General features: G+C 31.3%; 1 long non-coding RNA gene across 1 annotated transcript in view; it reads left to right on the top strand.

Moving 5' to 3' along the window:
• Window positions 1–15,510, top strand: part of LOC108446457 — a 57,774-nt gene that overhangs the window by 11,321 nt on the left and 30,943 nt on the right. Inside the window, exon 3 of the long non-coding RNA XR_001861637.1 lies at window positions 11,845–11,921. This is a non-coding gene — a long non-coding RNA (uncharacterized LOC108446457). The remainder of the gene's footprint in view (window positions 1–11,844; window positions 11,922–15,510) is intronic.

Here is a 15,510-nt window from a genome sequence, read left to right as displayed (position 1 = left end):
AATAAGAAGGTGGTCTTTGTATTAAGCTTCTGCAGCAATCTATGTCTTGTGGTCATATCAAATCCTACTGATAATTTAGATGGCAAGGAATAATATAATGAAGAGTTAAGTTTGTCAGTCAAATCGATAAGGATAACATCATTCCACTTCAAAAGAAATGATTTCTCCAATGAGTATCTAATTTACATGTAAACAATGGTTATTTTTAGTTAATTAAATGTCACGATTGTTCAAAGTACACTTACTGGTACTTGTGATGTAGTTAAATCATAAACAACACAGTCAAGGAAAAATAATTTGAGACACATTTGCTTGGACTTGCTGCTACTGGAATATCCCTGCAATTGCATTTTGCTTCCTGGAAATGGGACATACGTGGGTAGCTCCTTTTCTGGCTCTAGTACTAACTAGTATAGTAGCAGGGCTGTTCTCCTTTACAACTAAGAAGGGAATCTGCACTGTGTGTCTTAAGTTATTATTGTATTTCCTGATTTAGAATCGAGATCTGTAACACAGAGTGGATATCTTATCACTTCATTATTTTGGTAAACCAGAAGCAAATGCTGACAAAATGCATTCCTGTGTTCTCAGCAATACAGTTGATTTCTTCTCCTGAGGTTTACTTTATGGCTAGAAAATTTTATAGTGACAGCTGTATATCTTATTTTTGTTTGGTTTGTTTTCTGATGTTGATCTTTACTGATTCTTGCCTGCAGTGTATCCTTGAATTTGAATGAATAGACAGTTTATTGTGGAGGAAGAGGAAGAATATACGCAGAGGACAGAGAGGATGGGAATTGGAAGGCTTTGTGGCCTTTAGATTCTGTCATAGCAATTTGATTTCTAATCAGAGACTTTTTTTATTATCCTGGCATCACCTGTCATCCTGATGAGGATAATGATTTAAGTGTGGTACATATGTACTTCCTTTAAATTAAAAATAGGCTCCTTTTAGCTCTGTGGCTCTTCAGGATGTCTTTCATTTTTCTTTGACAAGTTAACACTGGTTTTCATTTTAGCTCAGAATGCAGTTCATAAAATACAAGTAGACAAATTCTGCCAGGGACCATGACTTGTAAAAGCATTTGTAAAGGGATGGCACATTTTCTAAATGTTTTGTTTGTAAAGTAGCTATTAATCAAAAATTTCACTATGCAACAAACAACCGAAAAAAGATTGAATTCACCTCTTTTCGTAAGAAGGAGCTGTTTGTGATGATGGAAATTAGAGATATTTTAGCAGAATTGAATGCCCTCACTCACAGAGCTGAAACCCTGGGTACTGCACGACATGATATGAAACCCAGCTGGAAATCCTTATTTTCTTACTCTGTTACAAACTTGATGGATAAGGAAGTTATGGAAGTTATGGTTGACCTTTCACGAAAAGCAAATCATGATGTATATATATATATATATATATATATATATATATATATATATATATATATATATATATATATATATATATATATATATATATATATATATATATATATATATATATATATATATATATATATATATATATATATATATATATATATATATATATATATATATATATATATATATATATATATATATATATATATATATATATATATATATATATATATATATATATATATATATATATATATATATATATATATATATATATATATATATATATATATATATATATATATATATATATATATATATATATATATATATATATATATATATATATATATATATATATATATATATATATATATATATATATATATATATATATATATATATATATATATATATATATATATATATATATATATATATATATATATATATATATATATATATATATATATATATATATATATATATATATATATATATATATATATATATATATATATATATATATATATATATATATATATATATATATATATATATATATATATATATATATATATATATATATATATATATATATATATATATATATATATATATATATATATATATATATATATATATATATATATATATATATATATATATATATATATATATATATATATATATATATATATATATATATATATATATATATATATATATATATATATATATATATATATATATATATATATATATATATATATATATATATATATATATATATATATATATATATATATATATATATATATATATATATATATATATATATATATATATATATATATATATATATATATATATATATATATATATATATATATATATATATATATATATATATATATATATATATATATATATATATATATATATATATATATATATATATATATATATATATATATATATATATATATATATATATATATATATATATATATATATATATATATATATATATATATATATATATATATATATATATATATATATATATATATATATATATATATATATATATATATATATATATATATATATATATATATATATATATATATATATATATATATATATATATATATATATATATATATATATATATATATATATATATATATATATATATATATATATATATATATATATATATATATATATATATATATATATATATATATATATATATATATATATATATATATATATATATATATATATATATATATATATATATATATATATATATATATATATATATATATATATATATATATATATATATATATATATATATATATATATATATATATATATATATATATATATATATATATATATATATATATATATATATATATATATATATATATATATATATATATATATATATATATATATATATATATATATATATATATATATATATATATATATATATATATATATATATATATATATATATATATATATATATATATATATATATATATATATATATATATATATATATATATATATATATATATATATATATATATATATATATATATATATATATATATATATATATATATATATATATATATATATATATATATATATATATATATATATATATATATATATATATATATATATATATATATATATATATATATATATATATATATATATATATATATATATATATATATATATATATATATATATATATATATATATATATATATATATATATATATATATATATATATATATATATATATATATATATATATATATATATATATATATATATATATATATATATATATATATATATATATATATATATATATATATATATATATATATATATATATATATATATATATATATATATATATATATATACCTATATTATGTCCCCACTGGATTCCTTATTTATCTGGTATGAAGGAATCATATACATGATTTCTGTTGAAGAACATGTGTAACTGTGTATATTTCTGCTTGGGCTGAGGTTTTTCCTTTATTAGTACTATTGTGTGGATCACCTTGTTGTGATGTATTTTTCAATGCAGAAAGAGAAAATAATAACATATTTTTTAATGTAGGAATGCAAGTTTTCTGTATCTTGAGGCTATCTCAAGCGTTATTTGGATTAAATGAATCATTATTAGGATTAAAATAGGATTAAATGTTAGGATTCCCACTTTGAGGTAATTGGCCTGTGTTGATCTGAGGGTTAGGGACCACAGCATTTTCAAAACCTTGCTCAGAGGTTTCTCACCCTTAACTTCGTGTCACTCATATAAATGTATCATTTTTGGAATTAATATTTGTCATTTGAAATGATGTACATGTAGAAGGAAACACCCACATTGAACATCATAACAAAAACCTAAATATGGGCAAACTGGTGATGATCCTTGAAAGGAAATTGTAATTAAGTTTTTAATTATTTATTATTACCTCTGTAATCATTTCATGTCTGAACAGTAGCTCATAATAAAAAATCTCTATCACCTAGAGCTGTGAGGCAATGGCTTTCCATTAGTCATCATACCCTGCATAATGAGCAGCATTGCTAATGAGACACAACACACTTCAAAGTTATTCAATCAGCAGTCTGAATAATGAGATTTTACACAAAAATGTAAATACTGAGCATGCAACAAAAGCAGTAAGGTGGATTATAGCTTTTTCTTTTAAGCCACCATGAATGGAAAGATTGAAAGGAATTTAATTACTTTTTATAAGTAATATAGTGTTCCACAGATTCATAAGAAAACAGAATAGGCCAGGGCACTTGGTGCTTTAGAAGAATATGAATTTAAATAATAGACATAACTGCTAAGAATAAGCTTTATTGGAAGCTGTAACTTTGCGTTTAAATTTTTGTGGGAAACATCTGCAAAACATTTCTTATAATGAATCAGAAGAATATTAATACCATATTTGACAAATATGTCAGACTTAGAGATCAGCCTCTAGTATACATTGATGCAAATTACATTAAAATGTAATATAATATAATATAATAGGCGTCAAGCCTGTCAGAATTCAAGGAGCATCTGGACAATGCTCCAGTCATGCTGCTTAACTTTAGGTAGTCCTGTGAGGAGCACAGAGTTGGACTTGATCCCGATGTGTCCTTTACAATTTGAGATATTCTATGTTAACGTAATATTACATAACGTAACAGCAACCAGAGAAAGGATGATGTGTGACTGAGAGTTGAACATAATTTTTTCACATGTACAATCATACGGTTTTTAAGCCTGCTACTCGAGAGAAGCAAAACTAGAGGACAGTGTTTCAGTTTTATTTAAAATGCCAGGAAAATCAGTATCAGAACTGTTAAAACTAATGGCAGTTTCATGGTAGTTATTACTGAAAAATAAAAATTTTTACTGATTGAAACCAGAAACATTTGGGATTTGACTTTGGATGTTTTGGAAGGTCTATGTTGCAGGATCATGCTTTTTTCAGAATAATTCCTATCCATTTATAGGAAATAAAAAATTTCTTTGATGTAAAATTCTGCAAATATTCAGGTGGCTCTTTATAAATCAATCAGTAGGTTAGGATTATTAGTAATACCAAACTCAGTTTTATAGCAGTGTGCTCCCTTTATAATCATGTGAGCAGGGAAAAGATTTGCTGCTGGCCATCTGCTGTTCAGGCAGGCTGCACTAACCTTTCACCTGCCTGAAAGAATGAAGGTGCTCTTTAGAAAATGACACCAGAATTGTATTTAAAATTATTACTTGGAGCTGCAAAAAATTGTCAAAATCTGAACCAGTAATGGATACAATATAACTTTGAATTACTGAGTTATATTGCATTTAAGAGAAATCCATTATATGGGTCCTACAAAATCGATTATCCCTTATGGAAAGAACAAACCAGCAAAGAAACGAAAAAAACCCTCCAAGCAAAACAAAAACTTTGTCTGAAAAATAGGCAAATTTCTAGTGAATATTTTTTACGTTGCTGATTTCACTAAATCTATTTTTAAAATGTAAGCCACTAATTATCTCTGGTTGTCAAACCAGATTTAGTGGCTGTGAGCTGAATCTCAGTGTATTCAGACTTCAAATGCAAACCATGAAGTTTTTTCTGTCCCCAGTTCAGTGAGAAGCAACTCAACCAAAATCAATAAAGAAATGTCAGTTGTAACAAACTTGTACAGAAGAGATTGGGATTAGGATTTCCGAATTTATCTGTTAAAAAGGGATTGCAACAAAGGACAGTAAACTTATTGAGCTTCAGAAACTTTTTGCTACTTATAAATATCTGATGGTTTAAATACCACTCCTCACAAAATTCATTGCTTCTATTGATCAAATGTGTTTTTAGCTCAGAAGCACATATTCTCTTACTATGAGGTAGCTAGCTGTAAACTGGACCAGGCCTTAAAACAATGGCCCTATAATTTTTAATTGTTCAGTAATAATGTTAATCATGATTAACTCGTTTAGTATTAATTTGGTTCTCATAAAATGCTTGTATAGACCTTCTAGACTAATTAGCTTGACCTTAATTTTGAAGGGTAACCAATGACCATCTAGTGTTAAAGCTTGACTTGGAGCGGAAGGCAGGCTGGGAGCAGATTCCTGAGCACCAAGTTCAGCCTTTTGAAATTTCCTTCCCACCCTTTGACAGTAACTTTGCTGGATAAATACAACATTGACCCAGTTTGCTGATTGTCAATGAATAATGAGACTTTATGTTCAAAAGGAAAAGATTTTGTGGATCTTGTATACCTGTGGATCTCCTTAATTTCTGTAATGTTTGATGTAGTTAAAACTTCTCTACTCTTCTGGGAGTAATAATGCTTGTACATCAGCACAGGAATGTTTAAGAGGGTCTGGAATAAAAGCATATGCCTTAACACCAAGTTTAAACATAAAAAAATTAAGTGTATTTAACATATATTTCTTCAAAAAGGGCTGCACCACACCAAGAGGGAGAGACAAATAATTCCCTGAGAAAACAGTGATTTCATTTGTCCTGTATGCAGGACATCATGACTCCAATAAGATCATACAAATTTCTGTCTCAGCTCTACAGTAAGTGAGAAAAAGATGTGCATATCACTTCCTTTGCTGTGCCTCCCTTCTAATATTCTAATAGATCTGTCTCTTACTAAGAGACAGTTTGAAAATGGTGTTATTAAACTCTGAAAATGGTCTGCAAATCATTGTTCCCCTAATACACATTTTTCTTCAGGGAACCCTGCCACAAGGATTTGCACAGCCGTTCTGTGTACACAAACTACCTTAACACAGGTATTGACTCCCATGTGCTTCTAAATGAAACCTGAAACTCCATTGTACCTGAGATTTTATTAATTCAGCATAACAGGGAGGAGGTGAGCCAGTGGTGAAAACACCAATCTGAGGTGCCACTATCCTATAGTCAGACACTCACACTCCTGACATGTTCATTTGAAGCAAATATTCCTGGAGGGACAGAGATAAGGTGGGTTTATCATTCTTTACTATTAATGCAGTTCCAAAACATCTTTTTTACCTGCAGATTATTTTACAGTGTAGGATAAAACCACTATGTACATTTTAGAATTGCAAGTTGAACAGTGTGTTTTCTTCCTGGGAATGCACCTCTGTACCATCTGTATACTGCTAAGCTGCATCTCATGCATTTTGTAAAGCTCATTTTTCCAGGGCCACTTTATGGCTCAGGATTTAGTAATAATATGCATTTACTTTTAAACCTCCTTTGGATTCCTGAGGTACTTCTTAATTTGATGAAGTGCTTTCTTTCATTTTATAATTCAGAATCAACAACTTATTGACACCTTCATACTTGAAAGAGTTTGGGGTGTTAAAGTGTTTCTGCTTTTGATTTTATCTCAGACAAGAACCTCTATATTCATAATACAAGTTTAAGAGAAAGTAAAAGATTCCATCTCAGCTGTGAGAGATCTGCCCAGATGTTCTCACAACTTCTAGTCATCTCTGAGCTCCCTAAAGCAGATATTCTGATCATTTTAGCAGCCAGGGAATAGAATAATCTAAACCATCCCAACTCCATTAATGTGACCATTTCAGACATGGAAAAACTGAGGTGTGGAAATATATATAAGGTCCTTAATTTATACATTTTGAGGCACTTTTACTCACCTTCTTAATCACACATCAACAACTAAATAAAACCACTAAGGCTGTTTTTTAGGAACCAGCATTCTAGAAGAAGTCTGGCTTATGATTTCTTTTGTTCCGGTTTGTTTTGTTTTGGGTTTTTTTTGAGAAATAGTGATGATTTTTCTAAAGTGGGATTTTAATGAAGAAGCCAGTGACCCATCCTACACTGACAGAGAGGGATACTTCAAGTACAATAGTTTGATTGCCAGAATTTGACACAAAGTAGATAAGGTATTTTATCTTTTTCATACACTAGATTATGCATTCTCCTTACTTTGGCATTTCTGATATATTTTCTGAGAACCAATTTTGTCTCATGTAAATGGTTCTCTGGAGAATTTCTTGACTAGAAGCGGCAGAAATGAAAAATAAAGCCTACCATTAGGAGAAAAATATTTTCCATTGTTGGCACAAAAAATACTCAAAATATGCACATGGCCAGGAAAACCACTATTTGAGTTTGTTCAGAAAAATATCATGCTGTTTTGTCAAAAGTAACACTTGTATCTCATGAAATTGGGCAAGACAAGCAGTCCAAGTTATAGAGAGATGATAAATCACTCCTGTTCTTAACCAAAAGAGTCTCAGGCTGAGAGCTATATACATTTTAAAATTAAGAAGCAGTAGAAGTGAAGATCATTTGCTAACAAATATAGATGCATCTCAAACCCATTTGAAAGCCAGACATTCCCCTTCTGCCAAGAGACAGGAAAGAATTTTGAGCACAGTTGAAACTGTTAAAGCACAACAGCAGTTAATCCTCTTCATTCATTACCAAGTTATGGCTGGAAATAATAATTGCACTGAAACCAATGACCACACAATGAATAGAGAGCACTCCACAAGTGATGACTGTCCAGGTATATTCCTGATTGCTTTTGGTCTGCAGAGGATAGAACTGAATTAAGTAATTTCTAGCCTTCTCTCGTTACCCAGGTAGGGCAATTTGTATCAAATCACACCAGAGGTTCACATAGCTTATCCTTATTGTGCAAACTCAAGTTACACTAATGCAACTGATAAAATTTACTCACCACCTTCCAAGAAAGAGGGATATGAGAGATCCGTGGTAGAAGGTACCTTTGTTCTACCTAAGATTTAGAAGAGTGCAGGGGAAAAAAATTACTTGACGTTATATAGGGCTCACAGTGTTACAAGGCTCATTATATTTTCTCAAAATCCAGGTTATATTTCTTGGCATCTCCTCAGACTTTATCAGCACAGAGATTCTGACTCTGTTCTGTTCATTTGCACTGCAGCCCAGATTTTTTCCTGTCACCACATGTACCGTTGCTTTCTTGCTTTACACCTTCTCTCCTGTGGAAACTTCTCATTTCCATTTGGCACTTCTGTTCCCTGCCTTGCTTCAGAAAACCTTCATCTTTCCTCTTACTGTTGCAATCTGCTAAAATTCTTTAGCTCCTTTCAGGTGATTCTGACCACCATCAAGCTTCAACCCACCTACAGGCCCCAGACTAGGTCTCTTCTTGTGCCCCAATATACAGACCTGAACTGAAACCAGCTACTGTGAGGTTTGGCAACAGCACTGGCATTGTGACTCTAATATAAAAATCCATGTTATCAGACCCTGTCAACATTTCTTCAGGTTTAGGTGCTCTGATTTTTCTTTTCACCTGATTTTTTATTTCTAAGGTAATACATTTTCCTGGTTAGAAACTAGCTGAGATTTCCCTGATTGTTGTTAAAATACCACAAAAGGGTGCAAGTCTTTTATGTCCTTGCAAGAAAATTTCAATGTATGTGCAAGAAAAATTAAAAAAATCCCTGTTTCTTTTTTTTCTGAGATGATGAGTTAATCCTGTTAATGGTTTTCCTGTTTCTGCTGCTGTGCTTCCCCCTTCTGTGCAAATACGGGCAGAGTTGCTGGTGTTACATAAAGAATATATAGCAGTAGTTTATTGTCTTCTTCAAATTAAATATTCGGCACATTTTTTTCCTGGTGTTCTTTTCTCCTTTCCTGAACGCCTTTGTTGCCTATTACCATAGGCAATATAAACCTGGTTGAAAAGAAATCATCTTTATAGAAACAAGAAGACTGAAACCAGATAGAAATTGCTGCAAAGAATAAATGCTAGACTGATGTTTTCAAAAGAATAAATGCTGTTTTCAAAGTTTTGGAAGGTGTACAAGTAATATTCTTCTGTAATCTATTTCCAGAAGTCTCCTGCATTGTGTAAGTCACTCCTTTCATCAATATCTGTGGCCAGGCAGATCCTAATACTGTCAAAAGATATTCAAACATGATTATTATTTCAAATATCAATGGATATTTTCCCAGCAAATGGATTTTTGAAAATTTGAGATGTTAAAGGTATATGCACACTGAACTCAGTAACCTGCATCCAGATGCTGATTTTCAGTAAGAAACGTGCCATAAATCAAGAGACATTGTAATTACTGATGGGTATTCTTTACATCTCAAGAGCTGGCTGAGAAGACTGAAAAAGTGTATTCTTTGCTTACAGTTGAGGTTGGAATTATTCCTTGCCATGGCACTGGTATGAAGTTTGTTTTAAAACATGAAAGATCCTCTTAAGATTCCTGAAAAATGGTATTAAAATTTATTGTTAGATATTGCTGATTGTGATTGAAAACCACTTCATTAAATTACAGTAGAGGGAGATGAAGGACATCTTGCAGCAATGAAAATGGTTACAAATTTAATTAAAACATTAAATTATTGTTGGAATAAAGGTCATAATCATAAAATGTAATTGAAGGAACTACATTAGCATGTACCCTAAGGTATCCTTTCCATTTCAAAATATATATTACATATTTGACATTTAAAGAGGAAAGAGGTACCATTTTATCTGGATGGATGAACGGTGATGGGGAGAACTGTTATACATAATACAGTTTAAGAGCCCAATTTTTCAAAAAATCATTTGCTCCTTGCATAGGTGCAACACACTATTTTTATGTCTCTGACTGAGGAAATTCACCTTATTTATTGAGCACCATGGACCTGCTCAGAGCAGAGGACATCGTATCATACACTAAGGCTTTATCTCCGTGGAAAAAGTGTAACTTTTCCCACAGCCTTCAGAGAGTATCCTGGTTTAACTCTGGTTACGTTCATGCCATTTATCACTCCATTTTCTCTCCCTTGCAGCAGGTTAGGGAGCAAACACCGCATAGGGAGAGAAAGGAGAAGCTGCCAGAACATCTATCCATAAAAGCCTGCTGAATGTACACTGCTAATGCTGCTACAGGACAGCTGTCACCTCATCTCCTGGGAATCACTTTTTCTAAACAGAAAACACCCCAGAACTGAATAAACTTTCTTCTTAATAATTTTTCCTAAATACTCCGCAGTAGTCTCCGAATTCAGATAAGGTCTTGTAAAATACTGTCCATATCTTTCTGCATTCACTGCTATCTTTTGGAAAAAGGACGGGGTATTTTTTGAAATATCTCAGAGGGGGAAATCAGAGTGAGTACACTTAGAAAATTTACATATCTCTGTAGAAATTTTTTTTCGTGTGTATTTGGGGAGAAAGTCAGGATAGCCAAGCTGGATTTCATGGATCAGTGCTGCAGATTGAAATGCTTTATTGAAGTAAATCACTTTACACTGTGGAAACAAAATAAGAATCATGCATCAGTTTCTAATAACAAAGTAATTCTTAAGATTCTTCAATAGCAGCAGAAATCCCCTAAATCTTCTTTAATGACCATCATTTTTCATTGCTGTTTCTCCAGACATTATTCCGGTTGCCATATGCCTCCCCATCCTGACCTGTTGCATCAAAGCCACTTGAGGAGCAGTAGAAGACTGCTCAGACTGTTTCTCCTCATCTGATAGTTCAGGTCCATAGTATTTGCTAGAAAGCTAATGCCAAGAGAGTTAGTAAAATACGTTGTAAACCCCGTGAGGTTTTTTCAAAGTTTAAATCTACTTCTGTTATATGTTCTCATTTTTTTTTCCCTTTTCTGCAAGTACCAAAGGCTTCTTTGCCTTCTCCTGCTTTACCTTTTCTTTTTTTCCTATGCTTTCTTATATTCAAATGCATTCCTTTATTAGCAAAAATATTTGATACAAAAATCAAAAAAGATGAATCGGGATTTGGAGAAGATATCAGATATTGCTTCTTAGAATTATGACATGAATTCTGTTTCCCAAACACAGGATTTCAAGATCCATACTGCTATTTTTCTATTCCGTTATATCCAAGCTTCTTCTGAATCCTTCATTATTTCCTTTACAGAGAATTGTGACATGTGACACAATGGAATACAGATTTCAGTACCATTTGGATTTGCATTGGGATCTCCAGGAACCCTGGTATGTAAGTGAATCCTAGATTTTGGCCATTTTGGCAAATATCAGTTCTCAGCAAACACTTAAATGAGCCAGTAGAAACCCTCCATAATAACGTCACAGTGGTTATCTAAATAGGGAGTTCTGATCTATTGTCCTTATTACTGATCTAAATTAATCCACATATTCTGAAAGGTAGTAGGGTGTGCTCAGGATTGAGACCATTGTATGACACTTGTGTGGCTGCATCCTGCAGTGCTGTGTTTTCTGTAGATTATGTCACTACTTTATCTCTCCTCCCTTACATGAACCATTAAAAAAAAAAAAAACAAGTTTCAAAGGAATTCAGCATGAATTATTTAGTATGATTTTTCTGCTTTAAGAGCTGAAAGAACAAGATTAATTGCATTGTATTTTTTAGTATTTGAAACATCAGAAAGAAATATAATAGGAAAATTAATATTTGACACTTGGGTCCATTAATGAAATTGGAAGGGATATCCAGTTTACTGATAAGGCACTTCTGAAGACCTATTTAGAGTTCCAGCCTGAGTCATGACATTGATGAAAGAAGTGAAGGAAAAAATATACATAGATCAAATGAAAAAGGAGTAAAAAGCAGAATTATTTAGAGCACAAGGGGCTAAAATGGCAGTGGGTGACCGTAATAATTTCAGGGAATAAGGAAAAAAATGACAAGTGCCTGAGAGGAAGCTGTATATTTTGTAAAAGGAACTAAACTGAACTTGAAATTAAGATTCAGGCATTGCTACATTTCTGTTGCTCAAATAAGCAGAAGATTTTTTCTGATAAATGGTTTGGGTTTTTTTCCTTCTGCTTCCCAACACCCGAAAACTGTTCATTATCACAACATCAAAAAAGACAGATAGAGGTATTCTAGAACAGATGAGACAAGAAACTTAAGTGAAAAATGTGTAGATTTTGTTTACTTGCTATTTTGCCAATTACTTACAAAATCTAAATGTAGTTTATTGCTAAGTGAGAGAAAGCTGTCCTTAATTACAACAGCCAGTGTTACTTTTCTATTATTAGCTATTTGGTTTTATACTTTTTCTGTCTATTGTCTCTGAATCAGTCAGTATAAAAACATGCTTGTGGTAACCGGAATAGTCTCATGGGAGCTGCTGAAGCAAATTAACAAAACGGAGGGACATTTAGCATTTAGAGATTAGCAGCACAAGAATTCAAAATTCATCTCACTTGCTTTAGCATGGAAAAAAAATCTCAGCCTACAAACAGTTAAGGAAAAAAAATGAAGCAGGATGAGTCTCCTACTCTGTTTATTTTTGATCACTCTCGTGGGGTTCTTATCTATGGCAGTTTTTTATTATACTAAAAAAATATGCAGTTTACAAGTTTCCTATTTTGAATTATTGGCATTATTCCATTCCATTTGAGTTACATAAACAGATCACAGCTCATCACCAGTTGTCAAACCCAGCTGGTTCTTATAATGTGTGGCCAATTTCTCGAATTTCAAATGCACATAATCCATAATTACTGAATACCTAACTTCCAATTCATTCATTTGAATTTGAGGCATAAAACTAGTGCCAGGTCCTTTGTTGAATCAGGAAAGCTGAAAAGCACATAGAAAAATTAGAATTAAGAGATGCAAAGACTGGTAAAACAGAAAGGAAGATAAACTTCTACTTGTTTGTAAGTACTTCCTAAAGCTACTCAGAAGTCATATGAAGGCTGCAATATCAAATAAAATGGCAGTGAAAGAAAACAGATAAGGAAAAGGAGAAGTCTGGTAGCGCACAAGGAAAAGGAGGCAGTGCTGCTGTTTCAGTGTGGCTTCAGTGAATTGCCAGTTTACATCTTAGAAACCTTGCAAGACTGCAGTGAAGCATTTAATGTAATACAGAGGGTCCTGGATGCTGGCAGAGAAAAAATCAGAATACCTTGAAGAGCAATGTCATTATCTCAAAATTTACAGTGATTAAAATTTTTCCAAGCTTTTTATTTTTCCTCTTTCATCAGTGGTTTTTTCCCTTCTAACTGATCATTCATTTTCAGTCCGTTGTTAAACAGCTTTATCAAATGAAGGCTGGGTGGCTCTGTAATGAGAACACATCCAATAAAAATGCTTTCAATTACATTTTTAAACTGCAAAATATCAAATTACTGCTGTATGAGGATGCTCCATTGAAAACTCCAGGATTACAAGAGAGGTCATTATGTTTCTCTGCTACATGGCTTTGAAGTATAATACCAGAGTGTCACCTTAAATATGATTCATTGAAAATGTTACAGTGAACAAACCAATTTTTCATTTCTAGAGTCCTGCAATCAATGAAAGAGTTCATACAAAGCAAGAAACAGTGTAAACTTTAATTTCTTTATTTCTATCACTACTAGAACTTTTGGATGATAAAACAGAAAATATTTTTTAAAAATGTGATCTAGTTTTCACTATATCTGTGATTTATTGAATTCTTATATTTCCCCTCATTGCGGTTATAGCCACAAGTGCTACTTTATTTCATCTTTTGGTTCCCATTCACTAGCTAACAGTGGGCTGATAGAGAAGTGATGGAGTTACAGGAGATCCAAGTTTAGCTCCTTATTTTGTCATTCCCATGATGCCTTTCAGAAATTAATGTTCCAGTGTAGCTAAGTTCCATCTGCAAAAGACGTTTAGATACTCAGAAAGCAGTGGAGTGTAAGTGCTGAATCACTTGGTTTTAGAAATCTTACCCAAATCTCTCTGCGGTCAAGTTCCCAATTTCTGAACTCAGGCTTTCTTAATCACCAGGATTACAGATTTTTCAGAGGCCATGTCTAGCATAAATCACGTTTTTTTATAAGAAAACACCAAACCTCAGACCTTTCCATTCAGCATTAATTTTACCTACTTAACTACTGAGTATCACATACCTATTAATAAAGTTGCTTAGGGCAACACAGCTGCATTTTCTACACACTGCCAGAATGACCAATACGTAGATTAAGGTGGGAGAGTACAATGGGTGTATCTAAATGGAAAATTTAATGCTTTGCAATGGCTCTTTTGTAGTTTGGAGTTATGTCATGTTCACTAGAATATGCCATGTGTGCAGTTAGAGCTGTTTCCTTCCCAAAGGAGGAAAGGTGGGAGTTCTTTCCTGCAGTATCACCTAGAGCACCCCAATCTCAGGGTGGGCATAAGGTCCTCCAGCAGTTTATTCCCTGGGCACAAATGGGGTCATGTCAGGAGTGAAAGGCTTGTGCCATGTATGATGTTCAGACCATCAGTGGCTGTGAAAGAAAAGCAGTAAAGTGGATTTCATTACCAGCAAACATAAATTGTGATTGCAGTTCCAAAATGGAGCACCAGACCAAACTTAGACCACTTGGTAAAGCGTGTGCACTGAACAGGACCAGCAGGATTCCTGTGTATGGGAATTCAGGGGTCTGCACAATGCACAGGTCACTTACAGAGCTCTGTACATTCCCTCTGGGTTTGGAGTAGGTACCTCAGAGCCTGATTGCTCCACCATCCCGCACAGATGGAGGGAATCTCACCTTTCAAGCATCAGCTTCGTGCAATTTTTAAGAGCATCTTTTACTTTTTGCACATTTTTGTGGTATCACAGAACGTTATATT

Source organism: Corvus brachyrhynchos, unplaced genomic scaffold, assembly GCF_000691975.1.
Source record: "Corvus brachyrhynchos isolate BGI_N302 unplaced genomic scaffold, ASM69197v1 scaffold20, whole genome shotgun sequence".
NCBI classification, from domain to species: Eukaryota; Metazoa; Chordata; class Aves; order Passeriformes; family Corvidae; genus Corvus; species Corvus brachyrhynchos.
The sequence above is the reverse complement of the archived record's forward strand: the minus strand, read 5'-3'. Positions and strand labels throughout refer to the sequence as shown.